Source organism: Phodopus roborovskii, unplaced genomic scaffold (genome assembly GCF_943737965.1).
Source record: "Phodopus roborovskii unplaced genomic scaffold, PHOROB, whole genome shotgun sequence".
NCBI classification, from domain to species: Eukaryota; Metazoa; Chordata; class Mammalia; order Rodentia; family Cricetidae; genus Phodopus; species Phodopus roborovskii.
The window spans coordinates 9,769,192-9,796,906 of NW_026125281.1; the positions used below are offsets into that span (position 1 = coordinate 9,769,192).

Genomic DNA, 27,715 nt, shown 5'->3' on the forward strand with positions numbered 1-27,715 from the left:
CTGTCTTAGTGATTTTTAAAATGAACCACCTGCTGTCACCCTGGCCTCTGCTTGCCACAGGATGTAACTCATGAACGTGAAAAGAAAAACTACTCCAGGGAAATCCTACCTGGCCACCTTTCTCCACTTGACTCCAAATGAAAACACAGGTCTTTGGCACCAAGAAATTGAACTTGAAGGCTGAGTCCCACTGGGCACTTTCTGGGTGCCCGCGGGTTCAGACCTGTACAGAACCTGCCCACAGTGCTATTGCTGATTTCCAGACAAGTAAAAAAAAAAAAAAAAAATAGATCATCTCTGGCCTCAAGAGCGGAATACGGTACGGCTACAAAACTACAAAGGTGTGGTTATATCACCCGTGCAGTCACAGGGTAAATACCACAAGTGACTTTCGTGGGAATAAAGCCTGCACAGGGATCGTTGAAAGAAGGCCTGCCCTGATTGATCCTTTGTCAAAGCAGAGAGACGATGCAAGGCCCCACACGAGTGATCAAACCACCGTTCTGCATAGAAATCACCATCTCCAGCATCGTTCAGAGGGCTTGGCTTTCTCCCAGGGAAGATGCTTGGTTTATTATTGCTGTAAAATAGCCTTATCCCTCCCATACTTGAACTGTATCTATCAGTGCTGTCATTCAGCATCTTCCAAAGGCTTTTATTGCATAACAAGAAGAATACGTTACTGGGCATCTCAATAATTCTGCGTTAGGAAAGGATTTCTCTTTAGCAAACTGTGACTTTATATGCAATGCGCTGATTTATCAGTTAGGCCTTTATGGAACTCTACCACCTTTAAACAATGTAACCCTTTAACACTATCTTTACATAATTTAGAAAACTGGATGCAAACTTGGGTGCACCAGTGCCATGCTAAACAACTCTTTCTTGAAGTTGCTAGTCTACCCACTCCCCCCCCCCCCATTTCTCTCTCTCATTGTTGTCTTTAAGTCTGTTGCCTTTCTTAATTTCTCATCTTACAAGAAACCACCTCCTTCAATCAGGTTCTCTAGCAGACTGCTTCCAGGTTTCAGCTGGCCCGAGGATGTGGCTCCTCACGTCTAAGCTGACCTCACTCTGGCCTCATTCTCACTCCCTTCTAGCATTGTTCATGCTTGAGTCCTTGCTGCTTTGAAACTGGCTGTGAGATGAACACCACCCCGACTCTTCCAGAACACATTTGTCCTCATGTCCTCGGCTTCTCCAAGGGGCCCTAAGCCCTTATCCGGACCACAATTGCTGTCTCTTTTCACCATCTCAATTTCAGGCATTCTGTTCTCTGATCGCTCCTTGTGCGTGCGTGCGTGCGTGCGTGCGTGCGTGCGTGCGTGTGTGTGTGTGTGTGTGTACACATGTGGAGCTAGAGGTTAAAGTTTGGCGCCTTCCTTGTTTTGAGCCGAGGTCTCACTGCAGCTCAGAGTATCATGAACTCTTGATCTCCTGCCTGCCTCAGCCTCCTCAGCCCTGAGACTGTGTTCCCTCGCCACACCTGGCTTCATCCTTCTCTTCTACCTCTGAACAGAGGACAGATACTCCGCGGGAAGACTGCTGCCCTCTTCTCCAAGCTCACACCACCATAGACATCATGCTAATGATTCCCCAAATACAACCATCCTTTCCCAATATAGACTCATAAATCTAAATGCAGAAAGATTTTCCACTCAGAGGAACAACAGGCATCTCCAGTTCAATTACCGAAAGCACCAAACTCCCGAGGTAAGTCCCTCCCTCCCTTCCCTCCTCCAGCGTTTTTTTAACATATGCTATCCAATTGATCAGGAGATACTTGTTGGCTCTTTATAAATAGCCCAGTGTCTATTTTTGCTGCTCCTAGTACTGTCACTGAAGTGTGAAGTTATCTCGTCTATGTTAATAGCCCCATAGTAAATCTCTTTTTATCACCGTTGTTCATCTACCCTCTGCTTCCAGCATCAGAGAGAAAGCCTTTGGAAAGCTAAGTCAGAATGCACTCTTCCTTTGCATGGAATTCAATAGTGGTTTCCCCAAATAGAAAAATAGCCTCAGTCGCCCCATGGCCTACGGGTTATGAGCTGACCTGTGCTGATTCTGCCATCATTTCCTGTCGCTGCCCTGTGTACTGATTCCGTTTAGGCGGCACAGTCTGTCTGTGGTTTCCCATATTGCACTGCTCCACTCCTTTCGGTGAGGTTTCCTCTTTAAAGATCAGTCTTTATTATTCTTAATTATTTATGTGCATGGGGGGCCATGTGCACACAAACACAGATCCTCTGGAGCAGGAGTCATAAGTGGTCAAGGCCAACAAGAGTGTTGGGTACTGAACTTGGTTCTTTGAGAGCAGTGTGTGCTCTTAACCTGCGAGCCATCCCTCCAGCTCCCGGAAGGCTCTTTTTTAAGAGCCTGGTGTGCTGGCACGTGCCTTAATCCCAGCACTTGATCTACACAGTGAGTTCCAGGACAGGCAGGGCTACACAGGGAAACAGAGAGAGACTTCCTTTAAGCTCAAATCTTTTCTCAACAAATCCTCCCTACCTTCCTGTTGAGTCCTTTTTAGAACTGCAAGCTAACTTAATTGCTAATTTTGCTCTCTGTTCTAATGGACTATATACATACATTTGTATATAGTCTAATAAGTACACATGGCATATATATACATATATTTGATATATATACATATATATACACACATATATATATTTGATAAAGTTAGATGTATTATCTTTCTCCTCTTGCTAGAATGCATATCCACAGACTCCTGGATCAAAATATTTTGTTGACTGATACATTTCAAATTCTTAGAAAAAGGCTTGGCATATTCCATAGCTGGATTATTATTATTATTATTATTATTATTATTATTATTTTAGTTTTTGTGTTTTAGACAGAGTCTTATTATGTAGCCCAGGTTGACCTTGAACTTGTATTCCTCCTGTACAGGCTACATGAGAGCTGAACTTATGGGCATGTATCACCCTGACTGGTTCCGCAGTTTGATTCTTAGATGTCCCCCAAAGGCCTTGTGTTGAAGGCTTTGTTGACCATCTCTGGTGTGCTCAGGAGGTAGTAGAACCTTCAGGTGGTCAAGCCTAGTCGAAGAAAGTTAGGACTTTGGTGGCTTGTCTTTGAAGAGAACATTGCAACCCTTGTCCCTACCGTGAAGTGAGCAGACTTCTCTGCCATATGCTTCTGCCTTGATGTACTCTCCTGAAATAGGCCCCAAACAGGACCACTAGCTCAGACACAGCCTCTCCCTGAGTTGATATCCTCAGGTATTCTGTCACAGTGACAGGCATTTTAAACACACCTGGTATGTAGTAATGCTCAATGAGTATCGCTTGCATTGACGAATGCTTAAGAAAAAAAAAAAAAATTAAATGGGTCTCTATGCTATTTACTTGAAAATCCTTTTGTTGAGACATCAAAAGAAATTCTTTCCTCAAAATGCTTTGCCTGACACCAGAGCCTCTGTTCCCCCGCCTGTCTGGTTTCCCAATTAGAGTGAGTGCCAAGTGGCTGAAAAATTCTCCCCCACATTACACCACAGAGTGTCATTATACCTCACCGTCAGCAATGATCATACACACTCTGGGGACATTACAATGGCAGTCTTTGAAAGGTGAAACTTGATGAGTGGCCTCATTTTAGGGTCTGATATAAAATCAAAACTTTGAGCAGGTTCATCTAAAGGCTTGGCCAAGTTTCATGTAAGCCTGGCCCACCCTGAAAGAGAACCCCAGCTGGTAGATCATTTCAGATGGAAACTATGCAAAATGCAATGGCTTCATGTGGCTTCAACCTCAAACCAGGTGGAACCTGAGGCTTTGGCAAAGGCCTCCTTTTACATTCTTAACTGAGCAATGGAAACCAAAGGGAGAATGTTAGGGGGAATAAAAACAACAAAAAGACAAAGTGAAATTAAACCCCGAGTTTTAAACAGTTTTGCAACCACAAACTTAAATCTCATTCTTTTAATGTCATTTCACCCTGACCTGAAACAGAACAAACATTCCATTGAAATGTTTGCCACAATAACGCACTAGGTTTTTGTTCTACTGTTACAATTGCCGGGGTCCTTAACATGCATGCAGAGGGCAAATTATTATTTCCACCTGGCAGGTTGTGTAATCAAAGGACAGAGTTAAAGGGTGACTTGCCAAAGACAACTAGAAGAAACCAAGAGAGCGGACATTGTACTCAGGGCGGACTTCCTTGACATAAAATACTGCTACTAAATTGAAAGAGGCTGTAAACACAGCGTGGGAGAAAAGGATAAATGAATTTTAAGATGCCTGTAGATCAGTGGTTCTCAACCCATGGGTCAGGACCCCGCAGGGGTTGCATATCAGATACTCTGCATATCAGATATTTCCATTACAGTTCATAATAGTAGCAAAATTAGAGTTCTGAAGTAGCAATAAAATAATTTTATGGTTGGAAGTCACCACAGAATGAGGACCTGTATTAAATAAAGGGCTGCAGACACCGAGGGGGATTAAACATCAGAAGACTATTGACTATTGATAATAAGAATATTGTGAGAACTGGATTTTAACTACAAAGTAGGTGGTGTGTACATTGTACAGCTGGGAGACTTCTGAATCTTAGGGTCCCTTCAGGAATGCACTGCAGCCATGGTAAGGAAAGATGTACCTATATTTAGAGATTTTGCACATTACTGATTGTTTTAAATCCTACATTTTTTTCAGTTGTGAAAGCTATGTCATGACAAAGCTACTTCTCTTGTATTGAGGTTTTAGAGGCATGGAGAGATGCCTCAGAGCGTGAGAGCATTTGTTGCTCCTGCAGAAGACCTGGCTTCAGTTCTCAGCGCCCTCCTGGTGCCTGACCATCCATTGCTTTGGTTACAGGACATCTGATGCCCTATCTGGCCTCCAAGGGCAGAAGGCACACATCGGGTGTATACACAAACATGTAGGGAAACACATCCACATGAAATAAAACCAAGCAAATCTTTTAAAATAGACTCTAGAAAGAAAAACAATCAAAAGCAAACCCTTGAACGTGAAAACGGAAGACTTTCTCTTCTTTGTCCCTTGCCATTGACAGCAATTTGACTAACTTTCCTTCTGAGTTGACTTTTTGACATAGGAGGGCAGCAAGGTAGGCAGTCAAAAAGCCAACCAGGTTTAACTAAAAGAGCTACCAGAGTACTTTGGAAGACTCTAGAAGTTGTCATCCCCTGAAGGCAGACATTCCATTTGCCTTCTTCATGTCGTCATCATCCTATTGTTCCTGGGAACATGGCTTTTTTCTTCTGGGTGCAATCCTAGAGTTAGGAAGAATGTTAAGCAAGTTTAGAACAGAGCTAGCCCTGCCCCGGCACTGATTTCTAGCTCATATGGCTTTGGTTGCTCAGTTGACTTCTCTGTTATTGAAAACAAGCACATGTTACAAAAACACATAGACGTTTAGATCAGTTTCCCTTAACACACAGACCTTAACCATTACGGAGAGCTTTAACAACAGCCATTCATTCCTTCATCCAATATTATCTGTAATGTCTGCAATGTGCTAAACATTCTGTTCCCTACTGGGAATGCAGAGCTCAGTGAGGTCCCATCATTGCCTAATGGGGACACAATGAAAATAGAAATGTGGGGGAAAAAAAAACTGTGTTGGCCTGTAACCCCAGCTACTCAGACGGAGGGAGCAGGAGGCCCAAGGCTAGCCTGAGCCACATAAGGCCTTGTCTTAAAGAGAAATGAAAAGGGCCAGGAAAGCTAGGGACACACCTCAGTGGTGAAGTATCATGAATGTGCATGCATGAGGCCCTGGTTTCAGTGGCTAGCAGGGAAGAAAGAAGGAAAGGAAAAAAAAAAAAAAAAAAAAAAAAAAAAAAGGTTTGGGATCTAACTTTGGGGCGAGAGTACAGGGGTAGAGAGCTTTCGGGCGGAAAGTTTGGGAGAAATGGTTTCTAGAAAGGATGGAATTAGTCTATGAGAGGACTTTACCTTGTTACATATACAAGTAGCACATCTGTTCAAGATTTTAAGGAAGATGGGCATGACCTTTAATCCCAGCACCCAGAAGGAGGGAGCAGGCAAATCTCTGGGAGTTTGAGACCAGCCTGATCTGCACAGGGTTCCAGGACAGCCAGGGATGTGGATATTGAGATCTCATCTCAAGCAACAACAAAGAATTTTAAGAAAGATCAGACTATAATAAAGTAATGGCAACTGGTAAAAACAACCAAATAGAAATACTGAACAGAAGAAAATGCAACATTGTAGCAGGAATCTTTGAAAATGTGAATTCTGTCTCAGTGACAGGTGGACATTAGCTACAGTGACACACATGTAGTTGCAGTTCTAGGAGGAAGTGGCGGTTTGTAGAAAAGTATTTCAAGAAATAAATACTGAAAAAGTCATGGCTCTATTAGCTATAAACAATGGTGAGATCAGTGTAGGAAATGCCATAAACAAAACTACAAACCGTCGGCTTTTGATAAATTCAAAATTCAGAATCTTTAATTCAACTTTTAGCACCCACACTGTGTGACAAGCAGAAATCCAACCTATTATTTCATGGACAAAGTTATCAAAAAATATTGCAAGAAAGTACCATCAGGCTATGTGTTCAAGGTTTACATGAACTATAAAGGCATTTTGTGTTTGGACTTGAGTCTTACCTCTGAGACCTTGCTATGTATGCAAGTAACTCCTCTAAAACTTAAAAAAATAAATCTGAAATCTAAAATATTTATAGACAGGCATTTTGGATAACTACTGTATATAGAACCCTCTTTGCTTAAGTTTTATATTTATTTTCCTCTGTCCTATGCACACCCCTGGAGCATTTAGCAACCTTGCATCTTCCTCTTCTACCAGAACCAAGATGACTGGAGCCTCCATCATTACAAGTCAAGAAGACAGAAGTTGGTAGGGAAAGCCGAGAGTAAAGTAGAGACTCCGTTCTTTTTCACTGACTCATTTAGTAGGTTCGTTTACCTCTTCTACTAAAATTTCATAATTAACTGGGCAGTGGTGGTGCACACCTTTAATCCCGGTGCTTGGGAGGTAGAGACAGGTAGATCTCTGTGAGTTCGAGGCTAGCCTGATCTACAGACACAGTTTTAGGACAGGTAGGGCTGTTACACAGAGAGACTCTGTCTAGAAAAACAACAACAACCCCCCCCAAAAAAAACAAAAGCCATAATTAATTTAATCAGAGCTCCAAGGGCTTCTCATTCCCAGTTTCACTGAGTTTCCTTCATCAAAGCTCTGTCCATCTGTTCCCCGTGCATCCGTCTCCTGTCCATCTGTCCATCTCCTCTTCAGCCCTTCGTGGTAACTTAGACCCTTTTCTTCCTTCTTTGCCTTTAATCTTCCTTTAACCTTCAGATTAGTCATTGTTTTGTCCCTGAGATGAGCAACCTAAAGGAGGAAGATTATCTTGTACAGGTGTCAGCGGTTTCAGTTAGTTCGCAGGCAACTGGTTCCATTGCTTTTAGGTAGTGACAAGGCAGGTACATGGTGGTGGAGGGAAGTCTCTCAGCCCAGAGCACCCAAGAAGCAGGGTTAGTATAACAATGAGAGACTGAGGGACAGAGGAAGAGAGGAACAGATCAGGGATGATGTCCACCCTCGAGGGCACACTCCCAGTGACCGTGTTCCTCCAGCCAAGCCCCTCTTCGTCTCCACCACCTTCCAATGTTCTCATCAGATGATGAATCGCTAACGGGCCAATCCATTGATTAGGTCCGATTCCTCATGATCCGATCACTTTCTAAACACACACTAAGGATGCAAGTACGTTTTTTTGGAAGACATTCACATCTGACCCGTAACAGAGAAACAGAGCCAGTTAGAAAATAGCAATGCTAGCTGGGTGTTGGTGGTGCACGCCTTTAATCCGAGCGTTTGGGAGACAGAGGCAGGCGGACCTCTGAGAGTTTGAGGCCAGCCAGAGTTCCAGGACAGGCTCCAAAGAAATACAGAGAAACCCTGTCTCGGGATGGGGGAGACACCAAACCAACCAACCAAACAAAACAAGCAATGCAGGGATCCAAACCCAGGCAGCAGTGTGCATTCCTAATCTCTGCTAATTTCCCTCAGGGATCAGTATAAATTGGGGATAAAAGAGAAGGATTTGACTTTCAGGAAAGACATCTTTTCAGGTGGTAACTCCCACAACTCTCCTCAAGTCTCCCTAAAGCAGGGACGGTTCATTATAACCGTGGGCATCATTGTGTATGTTTCCAGGTAGCCACACAACCCAATATCCTAGCCTAATTATAACCAGGTCAATTGCAAGCATCTACTGAGTATGAGCTGCTGCCTACAAAAGCCCAGTGTTTTGATAGTCAGAATTATCTATCGTCTGTCACTTTGAAGGGCTAATTGTTACTAGAATGGATGCTCATACACGTATACACAAGTCATGACGCATGATCCCTGTCTTAATATTTTCACACCTGGGGAGAAAATTCATTAAGCTGGATGGGCTTCCAGATGAGAAATGTAAGCTACATTCCTCACTTTTCACCCGGAAGGGACATTTCATCGCTACTAAGCTGAGATTCCGGATGTGACATATTTGAATGGAACGCTTCTGTGAATCACGCTTCAGGGATGGGAAAGGTTAACATGAAAACTGAACTGAGAGAAAGCAGTCCATGGCGGACACCGAGAGTCGGCTGTGGGATGCCATGGGGAGCAGGGGCAGTTATGTGTGTGCGTGCTCGGTGTCCCTGGCTTCTGTCTAGAGGATCCTGATAAAGGCAGCCTTTCAACCATTCTAGGGCATGGCAGGAGCCGATCAACAAGACATTAAAAGCAGCAGACCCCTCCCTGGGGAGCTGGTCTTGCCAGGTCTTCTTCCTAATTGTCTGATGCTTCAGAGCCAACCCTTAGCTGAACTTCAACAATTAGGACCGCATCTGTATCCTTACCGATTCCTTTTGCTTCTAATGCCAATGTTCTTGATTCTATTTTCATTGACTTACAATTCTCCAGCGGCGCTGAACATGGAGTTGGAACCCTGGGGATTCCACGGCTTCTCTCCTTTGCAAAATAGTTTTGAATATGTGCCAACCATGAAAAAACACACTTTGGGATTAGTTTACTGGCAGATAGACAGAACTAAAAGGGTAATGAGGGAGAAATAAGGTATGGGGGAAACAAAACATTATGATGGGCACTAATGATCGCACACAATGGCTTAGTCTTTTCACATTACAACAATAGCAAGAGGTTATGTTTGAGTGGCTTCCTGTGGCTCTCCCCCCCCCCCCAAGTGCTTTTACATTCTTTATTTACAACACCCCAGTGAGGGGAATTGAGAAAAGTGCATTCTAATTCCCTGCAAAGTTGGAGGGTGAATGCCTAGCATCAGTCCCAGGGTAAGTTCTAGGCTCTCTCGGTTCCATGCTGTTATCTTCAGGAGACAAAATCCCTATAACCCATATAGCCCAGCAGTGGCCACTCAGTGTGGTAGCTGGCCCTGTCTCATGCAGTGCTAAGCGCCATGGCACAGGCTCCTCTGGCTGCACTAGGGGCCTGTGAATTGTAGGGTGTGGATGGGTCAATTGCATTAAATACATGGGCCACTTAGGTGCTCTCTCTCTCTCTCTCTCTCTCTCTCTCTCTCTCTCTCTCTCTCTCTGTCCTCAGTACACAAAAACCCATCAACTCACTTAACCCCCTTATTGCTAAAAAAAAAAAAAAAAAAATGTAAAAGCTAATAGCTCTTAAATTAATTTTATTATGAATCTCATTAAAAGACACCACAACTAAATTACTTGGTTTCTAAATAGGTTTGCTTAAAGAGGAACAATGTGCATTTTAAACGCTGGTGTGTGCTAATGGCAGACAAGTGACTTAGATGTCGTGCAAGAACAAATGGGAAGGAAATGGAAAGTGGAAGTTTGGGAGCTTACAAAAGTGCTGACAATTTGTCCAGAATTATTTACTAACTTTTAAATTTAAAATAATTACTCTGGGGCTGAGGAAATGGTTCAGCAATTAAGAGTATTTACTGCTCATGCAGAGGACCTGAGCTCAAGTCCCAGCACCGGTATCAGAAGGCTCACAACTACCCCACCTGTAACTCTAACTCCAGGGAATCCAGTTCCCCTTACTGGCCTTCCTGGGCACACATGCACACACACACACACATACTGATAAAAATAGAAGGAATCTTTTAAAAATTAGTTATCCTTTACCAAACATCCTGTTGGAAATCTACCTTTCATTTCCAAATGGGGGTGCGAGAAATTATTGTTTAGAGTCTGCGCCTAGATACAGGACCCCATCTAAGTGTTCCGCTTTGCACTCTGGGAGCAGTAGCAAAAAGGACTTTAAAACACATTTGTCACAAACCGATCACAATGTCCCCAACACCTTAGATAACAAGGTGAGACTTACGAGTATTTGAAGAACAAAATCACAAAATAAATATGAATCCCCTTTTCGCGATTTTTTTTCATTTTCACATAATGTATGACAAAAACAAGAGCCTGAATATATCCACGTCCTTGAAGACCACTGCTTTTACTAAGAATGCAGCATTTTCTACAAGTCTTCAAGCTATGCGTGTCCCCGTAAAGCTCCATCATGCAGTATTTCAGTTTTACTATTAAAACCATGTAAGAAAAAAGGCTTGGCCATTGGCTAATTTCTCTGAAGCTCTATTAAGGCAGTGACAACAGATTTGACCTTCCTGTCTAATTATTCTGGGGATGGCTTCTTCGAAAGTCTAACCGTCGCTTGTAATTAGCATGCACTCGTGTGAAATACAAGCAGATAAATGAGGTCAAATTAGGATATCCCTGAGAGAAGGACTCGATAGTTGAGTATATTCGTCACTGGATCTAGGAACTCAGGATCAACCAACACAAACCCAATGGTTTTTCTGGAAATAGAATTAATAAGCCCTAAAAAAAAGTGCTCTAACTGGGCAAAGGGAAGTGCTTCCCTTCAGAAAGGGACCTTCTGAAACTGCACAGAGAAATACATTCCTTCTTAACTGGCGTGTGCCAGTCAGAACTCTCCTACAAGTAGGAACACTGACTAAAAACATCGTACCTGGTACCAAGCTGTGCTACTGACTGTACTGTTTCTCTACAGAAAATGCGTCATTGTAAGAACCAGGACTCCTTTTTAATAGTGAATTGTGACACTGTGGTCTTAAACGACTGACTGACCCCGGTGCAGGTCATTTCCACATCAGATGGAAAGACTCGGCTTGCCCTGTATGCCTTCAGGGTTTAGGGGCAGGCATGCTCACATGACCACATGAGCCCTGAGATCCTTTCTGAGAAATGCCACAGCCCAGGAATCTGTTCTAACTACTTCTGGCTCTGAGCACAGAACGAGACTATTGTTGTGTGACCTGATTTCATTTCAGTGATTGTCCTGGCAAAGAATGACATCATCCCATTCTTTTTCTCTAGATGGTCACTTGTGAATGTCTCACAGCCCCAACCCTCAACATAATTGAACTACATTCTCTCAACAGGGAAATAGCGTCCTTCCTGTTAACTTCCCATCAGAATGTATCATTATGGCAAGGGCAGAGCGGGCTTTCCTTGACCAGGCAGTGTCCCCATAGTTGGTTTCCTTGTTCTGTAAAACAAAGTACTGTTCTATTGGTAGTCAGAGTGCTGAGCAGTAGCCTTGTTGAATGCTGGGACAAGTCTCGACTAAATGAGAACAGAGGTTGTGTCAGCTAGAGATGGTATAACCCAACAGACCCATATTTCTCATCCCATTGGTATCTACTATCTTCTTTGAGCACAAACTCGCCAGGCTGCAAGTGTAGACCAGAGTGGAGAGATCCACCTTAGGATGGTTGCATCCTCAGCACCACAAACAAAAGCCCATAAACCCTCCAGCTCCCTGGATTTGGGGTTGTGCTATATAAAGAGATCTGCTTAACTATGTACACATATGTATGCAAATACATGTGACTTTTCCTTTCTTAGATTTTTCTCTTAGATTTTTATTGAAGACACATGTCATGGTATTTTAGCTTCAAAGGCGGTGAGGGGACAATGCAGAGAATGTGTCTAAATAAAAAGCAGCATTGGAATATAGTCACATAGACTTCCTACCCACTGTGCTTCTGGAATATTGTGTCTTGTGGGGGGAAAAGCAAAGCAACATATGGGTCCCGGCCCATGTAAGAGAGTTATGCCCAAGTGAAGGAAAACAAAGAAGGCAATGCACAAAGTATAAGCTGTTTGTTACCAAGAGAAGGACAGTCAGAATAAGGTTCTCTGTCTCCCATGTATGTGCTTCTATGAGATACTAAACACACTACATAAAATTGTTGCTTTTGGAGGAAGCTAAAGAGCTTGGGCAGGATTTAATGCCCAGCACGGTAGCATCCAAAAACAAATAGTTAAAACTAGAAAGCAGCCACACAGAAGTAATTCTCTATTATTAGACCAAATGTGTACCCACACAGATAGATTGAGCATTTGAGTTGTGTGCAATGTTTTGTTTTCCTTTCATGCTTTATGTAATTTCATGGTTGGCAGCTATTATGCTGTCTTACAACTAATACATACTTTTAAATTGTATTAGCATTCTGCTGCCTTCTTTAATAGGAAATGCTCAGAGAAAGAGTCTTCATAAAACAAGGGTCTACAGTGTATATAGGCATGGATTTGGAAAAGCACTAGATGCTTATTGGGTACCAAGATGAATGATTTTTAGCGGTATTTAGGGTCTGCATCAAATATAGACTCTTTGAAAAGATGTGGTTTAATAGTGCAGTTGATGACTAATTTTAAAGTCACTTAAATTTAAAATAATATACTACATTTGACTTTATTATATAGAATAAGGTGTCAGAAGCATAGAGTTAGGTAAGGCATGCTTAGAAGGGTAACAATTGCCATCCTGGGGGGGCTGGAGAAATGGCTCAGTGGCGAAGGGCTTATTGCTTTCAGCAGACTTGAGTTTGTTTCTCCCCATCCATATTGCAGCTCAAAACTGTCTGTAACTCCAGTTCCAAAGGAGCCTATATACTCCAGCCCCTACACACCCATGTGGTACCCACAAATGTCCTCTGTGTCTGTCTGTCTGTCTGTCTCTCTCTCTCTCTCACACACACACACACACACACACACACACAGAGAGAGAGAGAGAAATAGTAAATATAACAAAATATCTCTTTAAAATTTCTATTCCAGTTAGATGTTTTCAAGACTATAGCTACAGTGATTACATGCACAGAGCCCTGGGTTCAACCCTCAGGTACCCTCCTAAAATCCCAATGCTTGGGATGTACAAGTACTAAGGTCAGAAATGCAAGGCCATCCTTGCTACACAGTGAGTTTGATGCCAGCCTACACTATGGGAGACCCTATCTCAAAACAAAAGCAAGCTGCCACCAACAGGGCTACACAAGGTCTTAGCGTCCTTACAAACGACAAAGCCTTTACTGTAAGTTAACCCACCTAGGTGCACCAAACTTTGTCCAACAGTGCCATATCAGAGCCCAGAAGGGACAGTAATAGCCATTTCCATTTGGACGGGAATATTTCTAGAATATTTCTAGAAACTGCTCAATGAATAGTAATAATCTGTTCCCATATGTAAATATTTTTTATGTGGCTACTAAAAAGTTCCCAAGTGTCCTGAGACAGTTTTCAGTGTCCTTTTGGTGACTTTCACATGACAATGTGTCTGTCCTTAGAACAAGAGTCAGTTTTCCAGGGGCTGGAAAAATACACCCACATGGTACCCATAAACACCCTCTGATTCTGTGTTTTTTTTTCTCTTACACACACACACACACACACACACACACACACACAGAACCACAGAACACTAACAATTTGAGAAAAAATTCTAATTTTTGCAAGGTGGCTCAGCACTTAAGGGCACTAGCTGCTCTTGCATAGGACCTGGATTTGATTCTCAGCTCACACATGTCTGCAACTTCAGTTTCAGGGAATACAACACCCTCTCCTGGTCTCCCTGGGCAAAATATTCATATACATAAAAATAATGATTTTTTTTTTAAAAAGCTAATCTGCCAATTGAACTGTAATGGTTTAAATGTGAAATGGCCTTCACAGTGATTTGAATGTGAAATGACCTTCACAGTGTTTGAATGTGAAATGGCCTTCACAGTGTTTGAATGTGAAATGACCTTCACAGTGGTTTAAATGTGAAATGACCTTCACAGTGGTTTAAATGTGAAATGACCTTCACAGTGTTTGAATGTGAAATGACCTTCACAGTGTTTGAACACTCAGTCCTCAACTGCTGACACTGTTTGGGAGAATGCCCAGCAGTTGACACAGGCCACTAGGAGCAGACCTTTAAAGGTGAATCTGCTCACGTTTTCATACAAACTCTCTTCCTAAACTGACAGGATATAAACAAGTTATTCTCTGAGCTCTCACCGCACAGATGATGAAGCTGCTGCAGCAGCCACTGTGCCCTCCTGTGATAGTGCTGAAACTGTGAGTCAAGATGATCGGCCTCCCCTTAGGTTGTTTCTGTCAAGAATGCTACTGCAGGACAAGCAAAACAACTAATACGCCAAGTCTGCAGGCACTGGAGGTTTGCCCACAGCATCTCCTGGTTCAGTTGTTTGAGTTATATACTTTGGAGGAAATGCCAACTTCTACAGTTAATGAAGTGGATTTATTTTGTTAGTGATGCTGATGTTTGTTGTCCATGCTAGGAATGTGTTCTAGCACTGAGTGTGTGAGTGTGTGTGAGTGTGTGCATGTGTGTGTGTGTGAGTGTGTAAGTGTATGTGAGTGTGCGTGTGTGAGTGAGTAAATGTGTGTGTGAGTGTGTGTATGTGTGTGAGTGAGTGTGTAAGTGTGTGTGAGTAAATGTGTGTGAGTGTGTGCATGTGTGTGCATGTGTGTGTGAGTGTGTGCGAGTGAGTGAGTGAGTGTGTAAGTGTGTGTAAGTAAATGTGTGAGTGAGTGTGTGCATGTGTGTGAGTGTGTGTGAGTGTGTAAGCGTGTGAGTGTGTGCATGTGTGTGTGAGTGTGTGTTGTGTATGTGTGTTGTGTGAGTGAGTGTGTGAGTGAGTGTGAGTGTGTGAGTGAGTGTGTGAGCGTGTGTGTGAGTGTGTAAGTGTGCGTGTGTGTAAGTGTGCGTGTGTGAGTGAGTGTGTAAGTGTGTGTAAGTGTGTGTGTGAGTGTGTGTGTGTGTGCTTGCATTTAAACTCATTAATATGAGTGTCATGAGCACCGTGCAGGTGTGGGACGGCTTTGTGAAGCAGCCTCTTTCCTTTCACATTTATGTGGCTTGGGATGGATCCAACTCAGGTATCAGATTTCAGAAGCACACACTTTTATAGGTTGAGACATCTCCCTATTGTCAACAGGTAAGTCTTGAGGAATATTATGCAAAAGAACAATATCCAGTGACAGCATAAACAGAGAAGCAAAGAAAATGGCACGGGCCACAATTCTGAGGCCCCCGTCAGTAAAACGGTCTCAACGGCCCGGATCCATCCTAAAAGGAACCATTTGTTTCTATGAAACTCCCTGGATGGGAGGGTCAAGGCAAAGCGAATGCAGACGTGGTTGAAGAGGGTCAGCCAGTCAGACCTGAAATTTGAAGTTTCCAGTCTGAATAAGAAAAGAAGGAGATTGATTCCACGTGCAGATGACAAACAGAGTGACCTGAATGTCATAGCGAGATCCCTCCCCATCTGCAAAGCTCCCAGAAAGAGGAAAATTGCTGGGGAGTGTCTAGGGTGGAGTGTAGTGTCTAATACACTCCAGTCACCCTGGGTGCCCAGACATTTCCACTCATTCCCTTTCACTTGTCATGAATTGGGAGGCTGAATAAAACACGCTCAGAAGACAGACCTGAAGCCCAGACAAAGCAGGTTTTGCTTTGTTTTATTTCCCTGTGTGGAAGTCTGAGGTTTCTAGTGACGAGGGGGCTGTTTCCAAGACAACCTGGGCCAATGCATGTCTCTGAAGGAGAACCAAGCAAAGGCTGTAGGATGCTAAAGAGGAGAAACAGAGACCAAAAGGACTCAACAGTTTCTACTACATAAGCTTGAGCTGGTGCTGAATTGCACTCTCCTGAGCGTGTTCTTGGGACCAGCGTCTAATCGCCGTGCCAGGTCTCCACAGTTCTTCCCATTCCCGAGGCATTCTAGGTGCTAACACTTTTCTTCTTAGGCAAAAACGTACGAAGACGAGCAATGAAGAAGACGGGTAACATCTGTGCCCTCTGACATGGCAGTGCACTGGGACGGAGGTGGCTGGCCTGCCGAGCATTTCGTACTCTTGTGAGGCAGAGCTCTACCTAGTTTTTGAACAGCGTATCGTGTTAAGTCATGCACCCTTTTCCTGTCTTATTTACTATGAGCCATGTGTGGCATTCCTGAAGACTGATGTCACCACCTGACTGCCACATTCAAGGCCTCTTTTAGCTCTCTCCACCATCATGGAGAATGGCATAGAAGGGGGTAGGACCGTGGACTCTGGTTCCAGTTAGCTCTTAAATCTTCCCTTCTGCTAGCTAAAGTGGTACACTGTGCTCAGGTGGTCCAGGTTCAATTAGTTAAGAGAGAAAGCATTTATGCATACCTTTGAAGCTTCCCTGTGACGATTCTGTCTCCAAGAGCCTTCATGTCATTTGCCAAATTCACTTTCTGCAGCTGATGGCAGCTGGCCCTCAGCACCTGGGATGGAGAACAAAGGCGTTATCAACTGCATTTTTGTCAGGAATGTCTCTCATCCCTCAGATGTCACCCTTTCACAGCCGCAAAAGGAGAGCATCATTGGGAACAATCTTCTGAAAACCACACATTAATTCTTAGAGGTATACCAGGTAATTCAACCCTTTTCTAGAAGCTTCCATTTTGCCTTTTCTGGAAGGGAATGGCTTCCCATTAGTACCATTTCATATTATTCTTTGCTTGGATTTCATAGCTTCAATAAAGGAGAGTTCCTTTTAAAAGGTTTATAGTGTGTCCCACATTTAAAAGTCGAGGGACGTCTAATTTCAGGTTGTGGGATCTATTTTTAAGGAAAATGCGCTGAATCATAGAATCTTTCCTAAGCTGTTATTTGATGAGTATCAAAGGACGGCTTTACAAGAGGTTCAGTTTGTTTCCATTTTGCATTTACAGCAGGTGAAAATGTGTCCACAATAAATGTAGACACTTCACATAAGAGCAACACTTGTTTCAATATCTTTTTAATGAAGTCTATCGTACCATATTTAACATGTGTATGTAGCATGCACACATTCTGGGTAAATGTGTGCATAATGTGTAAGTTAGATGAGGAAATACTAGGAGAGAATAGGAAAGTGACACACCATTTAACTGTTCAACATTTCCTTTGCTTTTAGAGTCTTCCTCATGAAACCAACCTTTAAGAGAGATTTATGTAAAGCTTGAAGCTTTCTTACCTCTCCGTGGGTGAGTACAATTGTATGTATGTATAAAAGATGTATACATTTGGGAGAAAACATGGAAATGCTTACACCTTTAATTCTGCATGTTCCTTGAGAGTTTCTGGAGAAGAAAGGTAGAGACAAGGGAGTGGGTATGGGATGGGTTAGTGTGTGTGTGTGTGTGTGTGTGTAGCATGAGTAAGGCCCTAGGCTTAGCCTCCAGCTCACCTAACAAAAGCATCTTCCACTTCACTATGATGCAGGGTGATCTGGCTGTGGTCATCTGCAGAGTCTAACATCAAGGTAATAAACACTACATGTTTCTTGGCACTGCTCTGGACATGTTTCTGGGGGCAGATGGTGGAATTCCAGGTGACAATATTCACTGGCTATGTGATCTTGAGTTACTCTAACTCATACACTCCTTTAAAAAAAACAGGGCTTAAAATTCAGGCACTCTCTGGGTCTAATAAGAGGATTATATCCTCTTGAAAAACTATGAGGAGTTTCTCCCACAAAATATCACTTGAACTACTTTGAATAATTAATTCTGGGTTGCATAGTGGATTTATTGCCATATATATATATATATATATATATGTGTGTGTGTGTGTGTGTGTGTGTGTGTGTGTGTGTGTGTGTGTCTTTGTCTATGGTTGAGAAAACAAGTACAAGGGTTTTCTAAACCATCAGTATAGACTTTGATTTCTTATGCTTCAAATGACAACTTGGCAATTGTTACAGGCAGGTGAAAAAGAATAAGATAGCCGGAATCCATGCCTGCTCCTTGAACACCCAGAGTCAAACGCCAGTGTAGGAACACAGCCCCGGTTATCAGTCACACAGTCTACACCAGGAAACGTATGGCACACAGCTTTGATCATTTCATCGGATAGCATAAACTAAGGCTGAGGCTCCAGGCCCAGTTAAGTTGTTCATGGTACCATGACTAAAGAGTCCCTTAGCCTCACTCCCTCGGGCTGTCCAATGCCTGTGATAAGACACCATGACCAAGGCAGTTCCTTAAAGAAAGCCTTTATTAGTTCACAGTTTCAGGGTTAGAGTCTGTGATGATGGAACAAAGGCATGGCACGGTAGCAGCAACAGCTAAGACCCCACATCCTGATCCACAAGAAGGAGGCAGAGAGAGATACCAGGAAATGAGTCCTTTGAAGTCAACATAGGCCCTGGTGGCACAGCTCCTCCAACGAGGCCACGCCTCCAAACACTTCTGTAAACTGGGGACTAAGTATTCAAGTATGCGAGCCTATTGGGGCGGGGCCATTCACTCAAACCACAGCATCAGCTCCTCCCATTGGGGCGGGGCCATTCACTCAAACCACAGCATCATCTTCTCCCATTGGGGCGGGGCCATTCACTCAAACCACAGCATCCTCCCAGTTTTCTCTAGCCTAGGAAAGTCTACTTTGCTCTGCTCCACGTGTTAACATTGTAAGTGGGCCCCCTTACATCAACACCGGTCCCATATCTGACAAGTCCAATTTTTATTCCTTGCTCTCGGCAGTATAACCTGAGATACAATGTAGCACTCACTGTGCGGTCTGTTATTGTCCCTGTGGCCCCTGATTGTCTTGTCTCTCCTGTCAGGTTGGAGGATTATTCCCAGAGAGCTGTGTCATAGGCTCCATCGCCTCCTAATCCTCTTGCCACAGCAGAGTAGCTCTGGCAACTGCCAGGCAGTTCTGATCATCACCATACAAGGCGGTCAGGCAGTCAGGATCTTAACTGCATATTGACTCTTGGTTTGTCTTAGGTTTTGCTCAGATTTGATTTTTAAAAATACCTAATTTTAGTGGTATTAAAAACTATAAAATTAGTGGCTGGAGAGATGGCTCAGCAAATAAGAGCATTGGCTGCTTTTGCAGGGGACCTGGGTTCGATTCCCAGCACCCACATGGCAGCTCACAGCTGTCTGGAATTGCAGTTCCAGGGGGTCCAATTCTGTCTTGGCCTCTGCCTGTCATCATAGCATACAGATGCTGCTCGTGAGTGCATGCAGGAAAAACACCTCATACACATACAATAAAAACAAACCCATCTTTGGAAAATTAAAAATTAATTCTTGTCCCGCAGTGAAACTAGGTCATGAAGCGGATAGTCTTACTCTGAGTCATTCGCCCCTTTCTCTTTTTGAAGTTAGACAATTTCTGCAAGCAATGGCTTGGCCTAAGACTCAGAAGTGTCGCATGAGGCACACACACACACACACACACACACACACACACACACACACACACTCACATGCTTCTGAGTCTGTTTTTCTATTTCTAGACTGAGGGGGTAAGTTGAGACTGGAGGACCTTGGACCTCTGAAATCCTGGTTTCAAAGTCTGTAAGATTCGGGCACATCCACGGATGAGTGCCTGCCTTTCACCTATTGGTAATCTGCAGGGAGGTAGCACTTAGCTTCCTACTGTACCTGCAAACATGGGTCAGCTTTCTGTGCCACCATGTTTGTGCATTTGGTTGCGTGTGAATCTGGCTACAAGAGCTAGGTGAACGAACGCCATTCTTTTCTTGTTCCATGCCTCAGAGGGCTGCATTCTTGGCTTTTCAACTTCACCAACTCATCAGATTTTGCTGCAGAGGAATGTCATTAAAACCCCAGGCCTTGGTGAAAAACATTCACACTGTTCGTGGTTAGTGAAATGCTGTGATGGTGATGGATTTTTTTTTTTTTTTTTTAAGCTGTGTCTTGGAGCTATTTTTCTCTGCACACATCACAATCAGAAACATGTGGGCGTGGCGGGGGCAGGACTGCAAAGATGGCTCAGCGGTTTAGAGCACTGGCTGCTCTTCCACAGGTCCTGAGTTCAATTCCCAGCAGCCACATGGTGGCTCCCAACCATCTATGATAGGATCTGACGCCCCCGTTTGGCTGCAGGTGTACATGCAGAGTGCTCATACATAAAATATAAATTTAAAAGAAAGAAAGAAACACGTGTAGGGTTGAGTGGTGGTTTCATTCTTGCTGCTCAAGTGCATTCTGCCTTGGCTCCTCTGACCTTGAGAAAGTGGTCCCAAACTGCTTTCCCTAAAGGATGGTCCAAAGGCCCCAAATGTCCTCATTAGAAAGTTGCCACACATAACCCCGGCATGGTGAATGGTGCGTGCTTGTGAGATTATTGGTTCATATGCAATAACGTGAGGCCAGAAAACACGAGAAGTTTAGAACTTTCCAACTTTCCATTGAGCCCAGAAGTAAGCAAAGCCTTGCATCCTTGGCGCTGGGGCACCCGAGGCCATCTGCACTTCAGACGCTGTGGATGGAGACAAGCAGCCCGGAAAGGTGGAGGAAGCCCTTGTCTGCGTACCCAGGGAAACCATGGCGATACAGCAGTAGCTTAGGAAGGGCCCTGCTGCCCAGCCGGCCTGCAAGGCCTCAACGTGGAACCACATGGCTTGGCACCACGCGGCAAACTGCATTTTCTCCTCCCTCTTCTTGTGCTTCGTCCCTCTCCTCCTCCTCTACTTCGTAGGAAGAGATCACGCAGGGTCTTAATCCAGAGCCCAGGACCACCTGGCATTTCCTATGCAGCCCACAATGGCTGTGAGCTCACAGAAATTCTCCTGCCTTAACCTCCCAAGTACTGGAATGAGAGCCATAAATTACCACACCCAGCTGCTCTCTCTCTCTCTCTCTCTCTCTCTCTCTCTCTCTCTCTCTCTCTCTCTCTCTCTCCTCCATCTCTCCTGCCCACTTTTCCTCATTTCAGGATTGCGTGGTGAGGTTTGACTGTGTAGTTCAGGCTGACCTGGAATTCATAACTTAAACCCAGGGCAATCTTCCTGTCTTTTGCTTTCCATTCTTCCCTCCCCGCTGCGTCTTCCCTGCCCCTCCCCACACATTCTCCTGCGATATAGTCCAGCTTGGTCTGATAATTTCTACTTAGCTTAGGCTGGCCTGGAGCTCACAATTCTACTTTAGCATCCCAAGTACTGAAATTACAGGTGTGTATCATGTCTACCTCATGCTTGTCATTACTTTTTTATTTTTAATTAGATTTTTATCTACTCTCTCTCTTTGTGTGTGTGCATGCGTACACACACACACACACACACACACACACACATAACGTAGTGTGTATACAGGTCAAAAGGTTAGCTTCACTCACACTAGGCAAATGCTCCTTCACAGCTCCCACCCAATGATAAGTCATTTTGGCAAAAACAGCAATATTGTCATCATATCAAAAACCAGAAGGGCTTGCAATATAACTTCATGGCAGAGTACTTGCCAACCATCTGTATAGTTTGTGTTTAATTCCAGCTCCCCTCCACCCCCCCCCCAAAAGTCAAAGATAATTTCCAAAGTTTTAGTAATTGGTGGGTGGGAAGGCTAGTGGAGTTTAGATTATAATCAAATACTATCTAAGAAATGATTTTTAAATTTTTATGTTAGAGGCAGAAATCACTTCCTGAATCTGTGCTTAAACTACTGAGAGGAAATCTTATACACGTTTACAAGCTGAGCCACAGTGTCTGGGGCTAAGTCTCTTTCATAATCAATGGCATTTGCTCTGTCGTGTTCAGGTGGGGTGAGAGCTCAGAAATCCAGGAAATCTGAGATGCTTTGCCATAGAAGATTAAGTGCTGAGCTCAGAAAGGGTGAAAGGGGTTGAGAAACCCAAGCCTATCAAGAAATCAGATCCCGAGATTGAAAAGTCGCAGCTTCCTGTCTGTTAAGTAGGTCTTTCTGTGTGCTTACAATGTTAACATTCCCAATCGCCAGCGCTGGGAGGATGGCTTAGAGGTTAAGCTCTACTGCTCTCACAGAGGACCCGAGTTCTGTTCTCAGCTCCCACATCACAGCTCACCACCACCCTGAAACTCTCCTCCAGAGGGTCCAAGGACTCCAGCCTTGTGTGCATTCCCTATGTTCACAAACACACACAATTTTTACCTAAAATGATAAGACTAAGTCTTTAAAGAAATAAATTACAGGGCTGGAGAGATGGCTCGGTGGTTAAGAACACTGACTGCACTTCCAGAGGGCCTGGGTTCAATATCCAGCACCCACATGGCAGCTCACAACTGTGTGGAATTCCAGTCCCAAGGGACCCAACAGCCATGGCAAAATACCAATGTACACAAAATAAAAAGAAATAAATTTGAAAAAAAAAAAGAAATAAAATTTGAATGTCACTCTGTATCTCCATACTATACTGGAGAATGGCAGGGCCTTGCTGGTGGTATTTAGGAGAAATTATTGCAGACCTCTCCTAGGCCAGGTAAGGAAATGGAAGTGTTGTTTGGGTCTTGGGGTGGGGCCTGTACATAAGTGAAAGCCACCGAAGCCGAAGCTTTCTTTTCCATGAGCGAAGAGGACTGCTTTTTGAGTATATGAGTATATGATACCAGAGAAATCTGCTCAGTGCTGATGGCTTGTGAATAAACATTCATCCCTGGATCCCTGAATGGGCACACTAAGATCACGGCCTTCCTCTTTTGAAGTTAATGAGAACACAACTCAGCAGACAAGACCAAGCATGCATGAAGTCCAGTGAGCTAGGATACAGATGTTTGTTGGGAACCTTAAGACATAAGAGGGCTTAGTCTTCACATTTCTACTCAAAATTACATAGAGGAAAACCTGTCAATGTTACACTCTTAAAAATCTGTTCTTGAGATGTGGCAGGGAGACGCAGTCAGCCAAGCTCTTCGCCCTGATGGCGTGAGAACCTGGGATCAATCCTCAGGTTCCACATTAAGAAGCCAAGCCCAGTGGTGGTGAGTCTGTGATACCAGCACTGGGAGGGTCCCCGGAGCAGACTGGCCAGCCAGCCTTGCCTGAGTGGTGGGTTCTAGGTCACAGTGAGAAAGCTTGTCTCAAAGACAAAGCAAAACAAGGTGAACACAGTGGGCTGAGGGGGAAGAACCATGGCTGTGCGCTGGCTTACACTCACGAGTGCACGTGCACACACACACACACACCCCTCTTTATTTACTGACACAATCCCTTACTAACAACACCGACAATGAACTCTCTTCTCTGCTCATACTTACTTTTGTTCCCCTGTGTCTCCCTAATGCTAGCTACTCAGCTGCCTGCATCTGAAACTACTATAGTACAAGTTTCTTGTCCTTTCATTCCATGCATCCAGGTCCAAGTCAAGAATGTTCTACCTTCTAAATAGGCCTGGAATCTTAGTCTGTTGTACACCTTCACAGTCAGGCCTCGGGGCTTCACATCTGGACACAGAAGTCTCCTTACTGTTCTTTAGTTTGTAAATTTCCACTTGCTGGCCACACTTCACACGGTTGCTAGGAGACCTATAGAAAGCTTTTCTAGGTCTTGGAGTATAGCTGTGGCATCAGAAGGTCCTAGACTTCATCCCCTGTACTGCAAACACAAACAATCAAGAATATTGTATGAGTCACATCACTTTCTATTTCTCAGCTCTACACAATTTATAAGTTTTTTTTTTCTCTCCTTTGGATAAAAATCAGACCCCCAAAATGATGGACATGGAGGAGTTGCAGTGCTGGGCTACAGATGGCTGCATCACTCACTAACCTGGGTTTGATGTAAACACAGCAGCCCAAAGAAGTTACACTGTCCATAGAACCAATGTCTTAGTGATGTAATAAATTAGCAATGGTCCACACTCCTCATCTTGATAGAACTAGAAATAACACTGTTCAGAAGCTGGTCTGTGGGTGTGTGTGTGCCATTAGAATTCATGGGGCACACCATCACACTGGAGTAACTCTCTCAGACTTAATACTCAGTTCTTTTTCACAGACTTGCCTATACCTCCTGTTCTATTGGCGTGACCTTCCCTTCTGGAAGGTTCTTTTGTATCAGCACCCTATTCTTTGAAACCCAGATCATCACCATCACCTCGTGAAAAGTCCCTGACTTCCTGAGACAAAAGTACCATCCTGAGTTGGGTACAGTTTCTCAATGCTTTGTTTGCAGATATAAAAGTTAACAGTGATGCGATCATATGTTGTTTTGGTCTGTTTCCTAGATCAACAACTTTTCCAAGTCAAGACATTTCCAAGTCAAGACTTGGACATTGCTACTGCTTAACACAGCATGTCATCCACCCACTAGTGAGGTCAAAAACAAAAGCAGGGGTTGGAGAGATGGCTCAGTGGTTAGGAAGGACCACTTACTCTTCCAAAGAACCCAAAGGACCCAAGGTCAGATCCCAGCATCCATACCAGGTGGCTCAGAATCACTAGGAACTCTAGCTCCAAGAGACCCACTGGCCTTTTCTGGCCTCCATGGGCACTCAGAAACCCATGGCAGGCACATATCTAAACAAAAATAAAGTTTTTGTTTTGTTTTGTTTTTGTTTGTTTGTTTTTTTTTCTTTTTTTGTAAACCAGGCTGGTCTCCAACTCATAGAGACCCAGCAGCCTCTGCCTCCCAAGTGCTGGGATTATAGGCATCATGTGCCTCTACTGCATGGCAATAAAAATAAAAGATGAAAACAAGAATAAATGGGAAAGCTTCAAAATGTACTGAGCCAGTGCTATGTTCAAACGGGTGTGCTAGACACTTTGCCTACATTACTTCCTGTGTTACTTACTCTTCCTATATTACTTCCTGTGTTACATATTCTTCCTATATTACTTCCTATGCTAGATACTCTTCCTATATTACTTCCTGTGCTGGATACTCTTCCTATATTATTTCCTGTACTAGATACTCTTCCTATATCATTTCCTGTGCTGGATACTCTTCCTATATTACTTCCTGTGCTGGATACTCTTCCTATATTACTTCCTGTGCTGGATACTCTTCCTAAATTACTTTAGGCTTCTCAACATTCTCTCTTGGGGACAGCTTTGGTCTTATGTCACAGAGGTTTTGCTACTGGTCCTCAGGTGACTGCCGACGAACACAGATCTGCCTCCTATCTGTCTGTGTCCCTTCTGCTGTGAGGGAGGATAAGATGGAGATAGTGGGGCTGATCTTCCTAGAGCCTAGCATTCAGTGTTGATGGACCTGATCAAATTTACAGGTAAAATAACCAGGGCTCAGCTTTAATTACATCTTAGACTTTCTTGAGAGCCACAGATAATTTGAAAGAGAACTATCATTTTCTTTTTTCTTTCTTTCTTTCTTTCTTTTTCTTTTTCTTTTTTTTTTTAATTCTGTGACACGAGCTCCCTTTGTATCCTGGGATGGCCTTGAACTCACAATCCTCCAGGATTAGCTTTCTAAATGCTTGGATTACAACCATGGAGCAGCACATATGACTTAAAGAAAACCTTTAAAACAGACACAATTCCATTATGTTTCCAATGTTTGTTAAATAGAGAATAACTATCACAATGTGAAACTTGATAAAAAAAATTTCATTTGGTCCATTTTGCATATCATACTAACATGTAAAACAGAGAGAGCTAGGTAGATACAACAGACATGTACACACATATACACACAACTCTCTCATACAGGGTAAATGTTTATGTCTGTCTAAAGTAACAACAGTTCAGTGAATTAATCACAGCACTTAGAGCATCCAAAGATAGACATTCTTACACCTTTCTTAATTTTCTTCCCTGAAACAGTACCAAGCAATAATACCTTTCCATTTTCCATGATATGATGAGATACAGTCATGGTTTTATAAATGCAAATTGTACAACTACCTCCAACAGAACTTTATTTCCTTGGCTTGTTCAACTAACAATAATAGTTCTACCTGTTCAGAATTTACATCTTCCTTCTATTGCTCCACAGGGTTGTGGAGAGGTCACCTCTAAAAGTCACAAACATCACCCCTGAGCTGAATATTTCATGAATGTAGCATTTTTTAAAAATGGAAACCGAGTTTAATAATCTGGCTTTGGGCTTTGCCAGAGCTTAAGAAGCTCTTGTCCATGCTCCTTTAATATTAAAACCCTTTGGTCCTGCAGTGAAAAAAAAATTAATAAAACCGAACACGCCCACGGAAGTCACAGTGTTTGTTACAGTTTGTAGAGCCAGTGCAAGTTTTGGGCCTCCTGTGAAAGTTGACATTTATTTCATAAGTGTAAAAAGAAATGTCCAACAATTCTATTTACCTGAAATTCTGAGTAGTCAGGACAGAGAAACTGAAGATCAAAACAGTCTCAGCCTCTGTGGTCTAATAAGCCAACTGCATAACCCGGCTCCTTCCTGTGAGGGCTGGGCACCCCATGCACACAGCCAGACTAGGCTGGGCTAGAATGCCCCCAAGGGTCAGTCTAAGCGCCCCTTCTGGATGTTATTTTGTCAAGTGAATTATCAGCTGAAACCTCTTGTCCCCCTTATTATCCGTAGGACAAACTGGGAGGGTGGAGGACTTTGGCCAGAGACATGTTTTCCATCATCTAGTCGTCCCAAGTAGGGATAAGATCATAAAAACACCAACTGCCCAAGAGGCAGGAAGGGAAGCCTGCCTTCTCCCCGAGGAAAAGATCACCATACTTACAGAAGCCGCCTTCAAAGTCCTCTCCAGAGAAAAGGTTCTGGGAGCAGGGAGGAGGCAGGGGGGCAGAGATTAGGTGGCAGCGGGACTTCCTTCCTCCTCCAGAATGGGAAACTCATTGTTCCTTATCGCCCTGACCTCTGAGGGGCTCCAGGAGCCTGGGAGGCCTGGCCTCTGATCCCCACCGCCCTCCTCCCTCCTGGCCTCTGGGCCTCGGATTTCCAACTTGCAGATAAAGCTGCCCCAGCCTGACACCAGCTCCAAGATTCATTGGGGACTGTCTGCGAAGTGCTTTGCAAGATGCAGTTATATAAGGCCTGCGTATTATTATCATCACACACCCCCATAGACCCAGCTCTGCCAGACAAACAAAAGGCAGTTCCAAGAAGAGGAGGAGCAGAGGAAGAAGTTCCACTGGGGGTGAATTTCGGGACACCGCTGAACTGACTGGAAAAAAAAAAAAAAAAAAAAAAAAAAAAAAAGGCAACCCCAATAGGAGTATGCAAACCTCCACAAACAAACTGGGCTGCAGCTGGCCGGCAGGGAGGGGAGGGGAGGAGAGGGGAGGGGAGGGGCGGGAAGGCAGTCAGGGTTTCCAGGCATGTGGTTCTGGCGCCTGGAGCACCCGGTACAGTAGCCGCCTGTGGCAGGATGGAATGGATGAGGAAGACGTGGGCTTCGGAAAGCCAGGCGTTCCGGAGGCCAGCACTTAGTAAACACCAATCATTCTTAGACCCGGACCCGGTGCTGTTCTCATGATTCCCGGTTACCTTTGCCTAATGGCGGTTTGCATTGAGTCTCCCAGACTCGGTGGAGTCCTCTGAAGCCTGTCTGGGTCTCAGTTGTTTTCTCTGTGAGCCCAACCAGCCAGCCGGGGTCATCTGAGAAAGTTCCCCACCACAGTCCGCACCTCAGCTTGCTACTGTATCTTCTTTAGACTACTATTAT

The 27,715-nt window shown here is 43.8% G+C and overlaps 1 protein-coding gene across 1 annotated transcript in view; it reads right to left on the bottom strand.

The window, feature by feature from the left end:
* Positions 1-27,122, bottom strand: part of Sulf1 (sulfatase 1) — a 125,612-nt gene extending 98,490 nt beyond the window's left edge. Inside the window, exons 1-2 of the mRNA XM_051197007.1 lie at positions 26,771-27,122; positions 16,523-16,617 (exon numbers count right to left, since the gene is read on the bottom strand). The gene's annotated coding sequence lies outside the window, so the exon portion shown is untranslated. The remainder of the gene's footprint in view (positions 1-16,522; positions 16,618-26,770) is intronic.
* Positions 27,123-27,715: the final 593 nt, after the last annotated feature.